The sequence below is a fragment of the Pholcus phalangioides genome, unplaced genomic scaffold (assembly GCF_987345545.1).
Source record: "Pholcus phalangioides strain wild (caught in Gottingen) unplaced genomic scaffold, Ppha-v1.0 ptg000024l_1, whole genome shotgun sequence".
In the NCBI taxonomy this organism is placed as follows: Eukaryota; Metazoa; Arthropoda; class Arachnida; order Araneae; family Pholcidae; genus Pholcus; species Pholcus phalangioides.
In genome coordinates, this window is record NW_028301616.1 from 31,425,129 (window position 1) to 31,438,744 (window position 13,616).

The following is a 13,616-nucleotide window of genomic DNA, read 5'->3' on the forward strand; positions in this document are numbered from 1 at the left end:
GGTCACGCACATTTTGTACGGTAAACAATTATGTGCGGCTTTCTTCTGAAAAAAAATCAGGGTTATCTCCAGGTGCCCTTCACCGAATCCCTATCAGCCTCCTGGCAGGGTCGCCACTAGGGGCGGCACATGAGTCTTCTCACCCGGGCGGCAGGTAAGCTCGAGCCGCCCCTGTATTGGGACTTCCTCCAAGATTGACACCACATCTTTAAAGTTTTTTTAATCGATACTGTGATGCTTCCTTTTAACTGCCCTACTACTGGCCTGCAGCATCCTAAATAATTTCAATTCAATTTCCCTATCCTGCAAGAACAATGTTGTGGACATTAGAAAAAAAATTCTAAAAAGGCGTATGACTTCATTTAAAGCAATTTAAATCCGTTTATTAGAGACTCACTGCATCTGCTGATTTCTAAAAAAAGTGCAATAAATTCTCACGTAAGTCTTCACTTTGAAATGCCCATAACCCGCTCAATGCGTCTCTTTGTATCTGCCAATTTAAAATTTATGGTTTTTAGTGTTGATAATACGCATGCAAAACCAATTCAGCGACGCGTTTTCACAATCTGCAAAAACTACTTGGATTTGATAGTTAGAAATGATGTCTAAATGCCAAAGATTTGGAGTTCGAATCAAAATGAAAATGTCAAATAATTGAAATTGTGCTTCGTATGAATGAAATATTTTAATATTGAAAACTATATATATAGACATTAATCTCGTGCCCGTAGTCATACGTCTCATAAATGTGAAATTTTGTCATAAAACTGAGAGTGAGGAACGAATCCCCTTGCGCACAAGTGGAATTTTGAGGCATTTACGCACAACCGAACTCCTCTTGACCATTTTTCCTTTTTTCTCTCCACCCTTTCTTCCTTTTGTTTCCTTCCTAAATTTATAAAAGTAAAAAGGACATAATTATTATAAAAAGGGACTATTTTCAGATCAAATTGCCGAAGTTCAATTAATTTACTGCGAAGATTTTCACTTTCAGATTTTTTTTGGGGGAAATACAGTCAAACCCAAAGCGTATTAAAGACCCTTTATTAATACGCTTTGGTCAAACCCCATTAGACCGGAACTCCAAGAGACCCGAGAAATCACTTCGTAGTAACGAAATTTCGTTACAAAGGAATTCCAGAGTTTTATATTGTTCCTATGTAAACCTATCCGAGGGATTAGAAGAGTTTTCGTTAAAATGATATTTTTCCCGTTGTAATGGTATTTGTTACAATGTTGACTGTATTTCGTCTCAAGCTATTTTTTTACGTGTATTTGGAGGCTGCATGGGTAACAGGGCGTATGGCACTTTACTGGTGAGCCATTAATCTTACAGACATACCCAACTAGAAAAAGTATCCAAATCACGTGTCCAGCTCAGATATGTCATTCATGTTGTAAGGGGTTGTATAGCTATAAAATAAAAAAAACAACTCTTTAATACAAATACAACACCACAACAGGCAAAATGCCCAGCGAGGTGGCTGAGAAAAAGATGCCCATAACAAATATGGATGTCATATATTTCAAAAATAAAGCAACCCAATTAAAAATGTAATTAGAAACATTATAAACACAATATATACACATGGTAAAATATTATACAATGCCCATAAAGAATACTTATGGTTGTCTTATTCTAAGTATGGATAGCTTCTCGATTTACCCCAACATGTTTATCATACTTCTTTTTAAACGTGGCAATTGTGTTACAATTTACTACCTCCGGGGGTAAGCTATTCCATTTATTGACAACCCTATTAGAGAAAAATCCCCCCCCCCCCGCGACACCATAACTTTGCATTGTCCCTTACCAATCGATATCGTCCCCGTGTGCCAAAGAACCCAATTAAGAAGTTGTTGCTCTGTCTTTCCCGATGCCAACTAAAATAATTTCACGTTTTTAAGCGCAATATTCACCGAGATATGCGAATTCAAAAACTGGAAGAAATTTGGGAAAAAACAGCATTCAATGCGGGTAAAATGGGTTCCCCTCATTTAATGCTGTTTTTTTCCAACTTTCTTGGAATATGTCAGGGAAAATTTGAACTTAGACACGTTGAATATTTTTGTCGGCGACCAGGGAACAACTTTTCAATCGGGTTTTGGGGCACAGGGTGTCCGCATAAAAAGTTAACATTTTTATTTTAATAACTCTGTAACCCCTGGCAACATGAATCCAATATCTGAGTATTACATATTATTCGGATACTTTTTCCAACTGGAAGTATGCCTCTAGGACCAATGGTTCGCCAGTAAAATGTCATATGCCCCGTTACCAATGCGCCCTGTATATTAAATATAGTACGGACTGTTATGTGAAATATTATGTTGTGTTTAAGCCAACTTGCACGTGGCTTCGTTCGCCTGCAAGAGAGCGGCCACATTATGAACCAAAAAGCGACTTGAAGGTAGCTTGTTATCCAACGAAATATCAGATTTTCACCGTATCGAAATTGAAGTCAACAAACTGATAATTTTCTTATTTGAAAATCTGGTTATTTATATTTTCCGATAGGCTTGAAATCCTGATAATGAATCATTATTATGTTCACATCAACAGTTTTGTCACTGCGTACATGATTTCTCTGGAATGAATGGTTCAAACAAATATTTAAAAAATTTTCACACGTATTTTAGTCCATTTTTTTAAATTCAAGGGCTTTTTATTTCATAGAAGGGCTACAACATGAACCTATATCCTTGATACATGTATTATTGTCGAAAACGATGTGAAAGGTTGAACTTTTCAATTGTGATTCATTTGTGTGGCTACTCCCTCATTACTACTTTTATCCGCACGAAGAGAATAAAATTAATAAAACTGCTTGCTACCGGGTCTAGGTCAATTCGTCGCGATCAACTTGTCGCGCGACAATTCGTCGCAATCAATTTGTCGCAGCGTCAATTCGTCGTGCTACAAACTCGTCGCGGTACAAATTTGTCGCAGAGTCAGTTCGTCGCGGTGCAAATTTGTCGCAGACTCATTTCGTCGCGGTACAAATTTGTCGCAGAATCAGTTCGTCGCGGTACGAATTTGTCGCAGAATCAGTTCGTCGCGGTACAAATTGCAAATTTGTCGCAGAGTCAGTACGCCGATCAAATAAATTTTCAAAATTCAGTTTTCATGGTATTCATGCCACACTTCCCGCTTTCTGGCGGGATCTCCATTTCTTGCAGCGAGGGGCGTTGGGCGAACACACGAAGATGATAGATAAGTTATGATAAAATAAATTTTCAAAATTAAATTTTCACCGTATAAGCCGCACTCCCGCTTTCTGGCGGGATCTCCATTTCTCGCAGCGAGGGGCGTTGGGCGAACACACCAAGATGATAAATTACGATAAAATAAATTTTCACCGTATAAGCCGCACTCCCGCTTTCTGGCGGGATCTCCATTTCTCGCAGCGAGGGGTGTTGCGGGAACACACCAAGATGATAAATTAGGATCAATGCCCATCCCAAAGCACAATTTGCCATTCATTCAAGGGGGTCATTCAAGTATTACGTCAGGATCGGGGAGGGAGATTCGGATTTGTTGACTTTTGATGGCGGGGGGGGGGGGTTGAAGGTCGCTTACGTCATCAACCACCCCTTTTTGAAGATATGAAATATTCTAAGCTGCTGGTGAAATTTTGCTGACGGGGGAGGGGATGGGGGTCAGTGTTTTGCTGATTTTTGCTGACAAGGGGGAGGGGTCAAAAATGGCTGAAAATCTGCTTACGTAATACTTGAATGACCCTAATTCACTATTGAATATGTATCTGCCATGTAGGGAATACATCTTTGAGGAATTTTTTACCGACAATATATCTAAGGCTAGCATTACACTATGAAAGTGTTCTAAAAGTCCTTTTATAAAACTTGAAAAATTCAACCAATAAGATTATCGGTTGCATTTGCTCGAATGTAACCTATGAACTTTATTGGTTGGATTTTTTGAGTTTTTAACTTGAGCAACTTATCCGGTGCAAATTAAATTTTGAAAATGTATGTGATCGCAATTTATCATCTCGGTGTGCGCCCCAACTCCCCTCGCTACGAGTAATGGAAATCTCGAGAGAAAGCGACAAGTGTGGCTTATCCGGTGAAAATGAAATATTAATTAAATTAAATTATTAATTATTTCAGGTTCTTGTGGAGATACTGTAGTGGTTAATGTTGGTGGGAGTCTCGATTCCACATGGGACAGATACAAGTTTACACTTAAAGACAGCCTCCGCTGTACTGTAATTTGGGGAATATCATAAACACCGACATTTTTTTACAGAATTTTAAAATTTTATCATAGAAAAAATGATTTTTTTAACATTGACAATAATTGAATAATAAAACATTAATATCAATTGCAATTTTAATTTCGATGTAATTTCGATGATTTTTTTCGAAATGACAAAAAAAAAAATTAGTAAACTGTGTGCATTTCTTGATGGAAAAAAACTTTTCTTCATGTTTATTTTTTCACGTATGAGACAAAAAACCTACATACAGATCGCGTGACGAGTTGACTCTGCTATAAATTGACGTCCCGACGAGTTGAGCGCGACAAGTTGATTGCGACAAATTGACCGGCTACGCTTGCTACCAGTTTTTGCGATTTTTATCATTATAAGAATGCGTATTTTGGAAGCTACAACTGACATTTCTCAATGAAACCATAATCTTTTACTCACACAAAAAAAAACTAATTTGGAAATAATAAAAATTTCATCCAGTAAAGAGTAACTTGATGACATTGTGCCGTCTTCAAGCGCAGAGTTAAAATTGATTAAAAATATTTTTTTTTAATTGGACTGACACAACACATAAAACATATAAATCAAACTGAGAAAAACACAAAACAATAAACGTCACAAAAAGTAACATTACGATGATAGAGACACTTTGTGACCCCAAGGGATTTATTCTATTTTTAATGTATTCTATTATGTTTATTTTGCTTTTTCGTTATTTTCATAAATTAAAAATTAATCAAATTAAATTCAAAAATATTTATACTTCAGACAATTTTTGAATAACTATCTTCTAATGGGAAAACGGGGGGGGGGGGAGGGAAAGGAAGGGGGGAGTAAAAAATTATTTATGTTCGCAAGGGGGCCACAAGAATGAGAAATGGTTGACAGGGGGCCATGGACAAAAAAAGGCTGTGAACCACTGTTCTAGCCTACAAAGGATCATGGGCCCCCGGGCAAATTGATTTTGCTCAGCCCTCTATCCAGACTGCAAATGCCACTTACCAATTCACATGCTTAATCTCGCAAATCATATATAACCATATCTCATTATCCCTTCCCCCCCCCCCCCCCCCATTCATTCAAGGCCTTCGTGACGTGCCCAGGTTGACCCATGCGTCAAGACGGTACTGCTTAAAGTGCATAGGTGCCTTGAAATTGTGCATAGTTGCTTACGAAATTTGGTACAATGATTTAAAAAATTAGGTATGTGCCCCAGATCAGATTTTTCTCGGTCTAGTAAACAAAAAAATTTAAGAACGCTTCCGGGTTCCTGGCAGGGCCGTTTTAAGAGCATCATGGGCCCCGGGCCAAGTGATTTTTCTGATTCCCCTACATGAAAAATTCCCGGAAAAAAGAGAGGCCCTTCTTCTCTTGAGGCCTCCGGGCCATGCATTAAGACGGGTTCCTGGGCTTGAGCCCTGCCAGCTCCACGCTGGTAGATAGAGGGTACGGTTTCTTTCACAGGCTTCTGTGGTCTAAATACCGTGTCTCCAACCGGCCGGAGCAACACCTTCTATAGCAGAAAACCTCCTCGCGAAGCTCGTGATGTCACCATTTCCCTTATAGTCATTGGATATGCTGCAAAAACGGTAAAGATTTCGCATACGTCGTACTGCTATATCCAATGGCTACAGGTGAAAAGGACGACTTCAGTGACGTCAAGGCTTCGCGCGGAGGCTTTCTGGGACCGGGGTTAGGTATCGACATGACATCAATGCTACCACTGGTGTCGTCTAACGCATAGGCCAAAGCCGGGGAGATTTATGTGCAGAGGTGCTTCATGACACTAAGATCTGGTCAAAATTTTCGAGCGTGAGCATGTAAATTGGAAGGAGAAAAAATTTATAGCTAGAAAAGAGCCTTAAACAAAAATTACTTTTCCCGGGGGATAATGACAGTGCTGTCTTAAGGCATGGGTACACCCGGACGGCCCTGGATAATGATTCTCTTATATGACGGCCCTGCATACCGCATGATAATCATTCATACCTAAGAAATTTTGAAGACTAAGATATGTCCGTGATACTTGACCATTTTTAATTGGTTAATTAATGCAATATTAGGTAATTACATAAATAGTGTGTAATCTATATATATAAAATTGATTTTCTGTGTGTGTGTGTGTGTATGTTCTCTATACAAATCTACAATTTTAGATCGATCGTCGCCAAATTTTGCATATATACCAAATGGGACCCGACTTGAACGATAGGCTACTTTAAAATTTCGTCAGACCAGGGCAAATGCCCCAAATGGGCAAAAAACCGTAGGGCAACAATGGTTTTTGGGCCTCAACAATCACTTTCCGAACGTTTACTTTGGTTACCGTGGTTCCCTAGCAATGCGTTTCAGACGTGTTTTATGCCTTTACAATGGCTTGCCGCTTTTTCAATAGTCGTCAGAGTCATCATCAGCATCACTTTGAGGGACAGGCAAAGGATGATCTCATGGAAATCAGTTGTAAAATTGCCGATTTTAATGCAGAAATGCGGAAATTTAGTGGGGGTTTCCTGCCACATCAGTAATTTTAAAAATTGTATAGAATTCTCGATTTTTGAATTATTGAATTCGCTTAGAGATATACGAAGCCCAGAAGATTAAATATGAAGTAATTAGCCGGACCGGCTTTTTGAGTTGGATATCCATGCAATAACATTGATTTCAACTTTTTATTTATATCTTCTCAAGCATGAAAATTAATGTCTCCGTATTGTCTTTTGATTAAAATTAATTAATTAATAATTTAAAATTAATTATGAAGACCGTAAAAGTACATCGAAACATTCCACAGCTTTAATTAAACATTTTTGGAGGCTGAAAACAGGCAGATCTCGATAACTTGAAGTTCAGGGGGGGGGGGGCATCAAAATACCTAACGCCCCTTAAAAAAGCCTCACTGAAGAAAACCCCGGCAGCGCCGGGTATTATAGCTAGTCTATATATATAAAATTAATTTTCTGTCTGTGTGTGTGTATGTTCTCTATACAAATCTACAATTTTAGATCGATCGTCGCCAAATTTTGCATATATAACAAATGGGACCCGACTTAAACGATAGGCTTAAAATTTCGTCAGAGCAGGGCAAATGCCCCAAATGGGCAAAAAAACCGTTGGGCAACAATGGTTTTTGGGCCTCAACAATCACTTTCCGAACGTTTACTTTGGTTACCGTGGTTCCCTAGCAATGCGTTTCAGACGTGTTTTATGCCTTTACAATGGTTTGTCATTTGTTCAATGCTGTCAGTATATGTATAATATTTATGCCTTTATAATGGTGTGCCACATTTTCAATACTCCCTATGAGGTTTTTTGAATGACGTCATAATCACCAGCATCACTTTCAGGGTCAGGAAAAGGGTGATCCTCATAGAAATCAGTATTAAAATTGCCGATTTTAATGTAGAAATGCGCAGATTTGGTGGGGTTTTTTGTCACATCAATAATTTTAAAAATTGAATTAAATCTTTGGTTTTCGAAATACTGAGCTCGCTTAGAGATACGAAGCCTATGAGGTGGATATTCATGAAATAACATTGATATTTCAAATTTTTATTTATATCTTCTCAAGCGGGAAAATGAGAATTAATGTCTCCGTGTTGCCTTATATTATCCAATTGCATCAATCCATATAGTTTAGGATGTTTTCAAATTAATTATAGGCCCATACAAATTACATCGAAGAACCGCAACTTTAAGCAAGCATTTTTTGAAGGAAAAACAGGCAGATCGATAGCTTGAAGTTGAAAAAAAATTCAAAATTTCTGGCTCCCATTAAAAAGAATAAAAAACGATTCATTTCTATGTTTCTTTAATTTAGATTTGTTTCTTTCATAAATCGCACAGAAAGTCACCAAATTGGATATCTTGTATGTCCCTCAAAATATCACGTGATCCAAAAAGCCTCATTGGCTAAGGGGTGCCGCGAGATATTACGGAAATAAATCAAAAAATATTACGGTCCTCTTAAGGTCTTAAAATAAAGTCGCATTAGTTACTCTCATGCATGGCAGATATCTCTCCCTGTGTCTATAGTTTGTGGTGAAACACTTATGCCTCATGTTCTTGGAGAGGAAATCATTGGCCCTACATGTGAAATTATTGTTTCAACAATACTTGGCGAAGGAGCAGCTGATAGTTTCGAAAGTTCTTTCTAAAAATACAATCAGCCGCAGGATATCTGAAATTTCATGCAATATCAATGAGCAACTCGTGAAGAAAATAAAATCTCATAGAAAACTTGCGTTGCAAGTAGATAACAGTACCGATATTGAACGCCCGAGTGGCGTAGTGGTAAGATGCTCGTCTACCACCGTGAAGGTTGTTGTCACGGCCCCGGGTTCGAACCAAAGGGTGGTAATAGATATTTTTTCCGTAACGAACTTGTGGCGACCACCGATAGACAGCGCCTTCATTTCCAACCCATCTCATTAAAGGCAGTAAATTGCAAAATAGCGATAAAGCCACAGAGTTGGTGTTTGGTGAAGTAATATCGATATTGGTGACAAACCGCAGCTCTTTGGGTTTATCAGATATATTGATGAAAAAGCTACCAGTGAGCAGTTTCTGTTCTATAACCGCTGGAGTCCGCAACTACAGGCCATGATATTTTCGTGTGTATTACTTCCTATCTCAATAATAATTATCTTTTATGGAAAGACTGTTATGGTATATGTACGGATGTGCACTGTCTATATCTGGGAAATTTAAAAGTTTTACTGCCAGAGCTCTCGATGAAAATTTATCCTTATTATAACTGTTTTTTGCACAGAGAGGCATTAGTCGTGACAGCGTGTAATGAAGAGTTTACTGTAGTTTTTAACCAAGTTGTGAAAATGGTGAACTACATCAAGTCTCGATCTTTGAAGAGCAGGATTTTCGTACAGTTATGTCGCGAAACGTATGCAGCTCATACCTCTTTGTTATTTCTTCACACAGAAGTAAGGTGGTTATCGCGAGGTCGTGTATTGAACCGATTTCTCAAACTCAAAGAACAGGTGAAAACTTTTTTAAGAATGGAAATCTAGGAACATTTTATGAGCTGTTACTAAAAAAGTGATTCATGGTATTTGGAACTCTCTGTCGTATTTGCCAGATATTTTTTGATAAGCTGAATGAACTTAATGTTTCAATGCAGGGTCGACATGAAAAAATAGTTTCCTCAACCAATAAAATGGAAGGTTTTAAAAGAAAACTTGGTTCTTGGAGGTCTCATTCTCAGAAAGGAGATCTGTCGAACTTTCCATCTCTTCTTAATCTGGCAGGAGATGAAGATCTTTGTAAGCTGAAAGACCTCATTTGTCATGACTTATCAAGTTTGGCAATGGATACATACTTTCCACTGAGAATCTCGACTGGGTTGTCTCACCATTTGATTTCGCAGACAATGCGGAGGAAATAGAACTCACTGCTTGCGAACGAGATGAATTCATTGATCTTTGCGCTGATTCTACACTCAAAGGTAAGTTCACCAAGAGTGAGGCGTCGGTGGCTGCTTTTTGGTTTGGATTGAGAGAAGAGTCTCCTAATGTAATGAAGAAAGCAATTAACGTACTTTTGCTCTTTTCAACATCATATCTATGCGAGCAAGATTTTTCTGCTATGACGGCAATAAAATACAAAGCAAGAAATAGACTGCAAGACTTCGAGGACGATATGCGTGTTTCGATGTCAACTGTATCAAGTATGTGTGCTCTAAGCATCAGTCACAAGTTTCACATTAATGGTTAATCGAACAAAACTCTGTTGATGTATTTTTACTCAGTGATTTTTGTTGTAGTATATTGTATTCTGTTTTCAAGGAAGGGTGCCCCAAGGTTTTAATGTAATTCCCAAGGGTGCCGCGTACTTCAAAAGGTTGGGAAATACTGGCTTATTATCTCAAAGCTTGATGTTCACAAGCATAAATTTGTTTTTCAGTATGACTAGGGTTTGACTGAATTGAAAACTGAAATTTTTAACAACGTTATTATGAAAGCGAGATAGAGAGAGCGAGCACTATCATAATCATGGCGGAATAAATACCATCGCAAACATGTGAAGTGTTAGTATCTTTGGCTTCCTCAGTTAGCAATATGTCTCTACATCCCTCTGGTGTAGACCCAGCTTTCAAGCGTCTCACCTGCCGCGCTTAAATTCCATTTCGATTCGAAAATATAAAAAAAATTCTAAAATTTTTTTTTTTACCAATGTTTTGGTAGGATCAGTTTGACCCATATATTTCTTTTTCTTTTACTTTATTTTGATGGTGCAATTTGTGCTATTTTGCTTATCGCAGAACTCAGAGGGAAGAAGAAAGAAAGAAAGGAAAAAAAGATTGATCACTACTGAAATATTTATGGCAGCACTGAAAAATCAAACAACACTACATACGCATTCAGACTGTTAGGTACACACACACAGTAACACTTCCGGATAACTCACAAGGTAGTAAATCGCCCATAGATGGTGATAGACTAGGGTGACCATACGTTCTGTATTTCCCGGGACAGTCCCGGTATTTTCTGTTTTTTTGGCCGTCCCGACTTTTTGGCAAAAGTGTCCCAGTTTTTCCCGTATTTTATACGAAGGCTACTCGCATTTTTATTTTTTATTGAAGTCCAAGATTGACTATATTTTTCAACTCATACATTATTTTATGATAATTACGACTGTATATGAGAATATTAATCTCCCACATTTGCCTTGGTGAACGTTTTTTTTTTCGTGGAATGCATTTTAATCCACTGCAATTTGCAGTAATGCATCATTTCCCGCCATTCCGTAATTTCACCAATATTTGGCAACTTTGTTTGGTTTTGGCGTCGTTTTTGGCGATAATTGGTAATGTTCCGTATTTCTCTTGAGGAAATATGGTCAGCCTATGATAGACCTGACTTGTATTCGGTTTGAAAGAAAGAAAAAAGTTTTGTTGGTTCGGGGGTGGGGGAAGGGAGGAGAACAAAAAGCAAAGACACTGTGGTTGAAAGTTCTGATATCCCTGAGGTGGGTGGGCCTCTCACTTTCGCCAGGAAGAAAACATGAGGTGGTTCCCACTGAAGGTGGGACTATTCCTTTCTTTCAAATAGAGCACAACTCCGGTCTATCATCACGGGCTACCGACTACTACCGACTGAGTTGAGCCGAAGTGTGAGTACATGTACCTAACAGTTTGAGTGCGTATCTAGTGTTGCGGCTGATTTTTCAGTGCTGCCATCTATATTTGAGAAGTGAAATATAATGATTGAATATTTGTACCCTTTTCAGACCTGTTCTCGGTGGCGAGACCTTTTAACGGGGAGATCGGATCGCATTCACGTCTCGAAGTTGGGAACCACAGAAAACCAACTTTAGCTGACCACCACTGGGACCTCGGGATGCGAGTCCACCACAGCGGCTTACGGTGGGACTGAAAACATTTTCTTTTGCTATGAAGCAAGGAATAGAAGGAAAAATTCGCCACTATAGTACACGACGGTGGGGTGGGGTACGATACAGTGGATCCCGCTTATAACATTCCCACTTGAAACGATTTCCCTCTTATAACGACTTATTTTCGTGGTTTCGACTCTTACTAATACTCATAGAAGCGTCCTGCATAAAGCATTTTTCGCGGCGAGTTTTTGAGAAACGTTATAAACCACTGTATATCCCAATCAGCGGATCAAAACATTTGTGAATGTTTTGGGGTAGGTATATGCTCTTGAGCGTAAAAAGTAGCGTTTTAAAAATTGACACTAGAAATCTTCGGGTCTCAGTAGCGAATTTATCCATTTTACATTAATTCATATGGGAAAAATTATTTCGGTTTGCGAACAATCCGGTTTACGAACAGACTTCAGATATGAAAGGCTGGAAAAGGCTGGGGCTTGTGCACGCTGCTGTCATTGGCCAGTCAGAATTTGAAAGTTTTACAAAATACGCCAGAGAAACGAATCTTATCCATTGCAATTAATAATAAGCCTTCGGATATATGCCAACCACCAGGGTTAGGGGAAACGTTCTTTTTTTTTTTTTTTTTCAAACCGAGCACAACTCAGGTCTATTGCCATAGGGCCATCATTTACTACCTAGTGAATTGTGCCGGAATTGTAAGTGTGTGTACCTAACAGTCTGAGGGCGTATCTAGTGTTGTGTATGATTTGCCATCTATATTTCAGAAGTGAAGTGAGTGATGTGTAGTGACTGAATATTTGTACTGTTTGTAGGCCTGTTGCTCTCTGTGGCGAGACTTTCTAACGGGGAGATCGCCCCCGTTTCAACGTTTCATCAACGTTTCTAGGGGAAACGTTGAGAAAATGAAGGCACACCGAAGACGGCCCTTTGCAATGAGAAACTCTTTCTCAACTAAATTACCGAATCGGCAACAATGGCTAATAGGACTACCATTGGCGTTATTGTAATTAAATGGGATTTAAAAAAAAACGATCTATCTGAAATGTTTACCCAACAGAAAATCAGACTGTTGTTCCACTGCTATTTTCACAATGTTTCTTTTTTATTCTTATTTTTATTCGTAACATAATACATTCAAGAAACAACAGTAAAAAATATGCCTCTACAAAACAAAATTTTCGTGGTTTTTTTCCCCATTAAATTTCCAATAGCAACAGCAACTTTTTTTTTTCTTTATACATATATATATATATAATGCCTTATTTTAATACTTACTAAATTTTATATTAATATTTATTTTCTTATCAAAACAAATCGGATCACATCAAAAAATTTTCACAACAATTATTATTATTATCCTATTTCACAACAATTGTTTGCAGTCCATGTCCATTTGTAGGAGAGGGCGAAAAACAAAAATCAAATTCACAAAAAATGCTTCGAATGTTAAACTTTATGGAATTTACATTTCTTGGACAATCACTCGTGAGATGCATATAAAATAACAATAACAAATTTCATGTTGCGCTGAAGAATTTTTATTGTAAGTTTTGTATGTATATATATATGTATAAAATTAACTTTTTTTAAATTTCAATTTCACTGTAATCGGTGTATTTTTCTGACATTTGTTTTGACAGTGTAGCCTTCAAATTGAAATTCATTGAATTTGCATTGAATATTTGAAATTGATACTTGAATGATATTTCGGCTTGTTATACGGCTCAATGATATTTGAAATTGATACTTGAATGATATTTCGGCCTGATAATGTATATATATATAATTATATAGTATTACAGTTTTTTATAATTAGGAAACTTATCGTGTGTTCTAGAAAATTTCAGTTTTATTGAATGACTTCTAGTCCTAATTTGGATCGTGTATTTCATCACTGGATCCTTGTGTATTCCAAACACAGAAGGGTCTATTTCCTATTCGAAGTGAATTAATTGCATTTAGGATTGCCAGATCTAGAAATTAAAATACGGAACACACACATATTTTTTT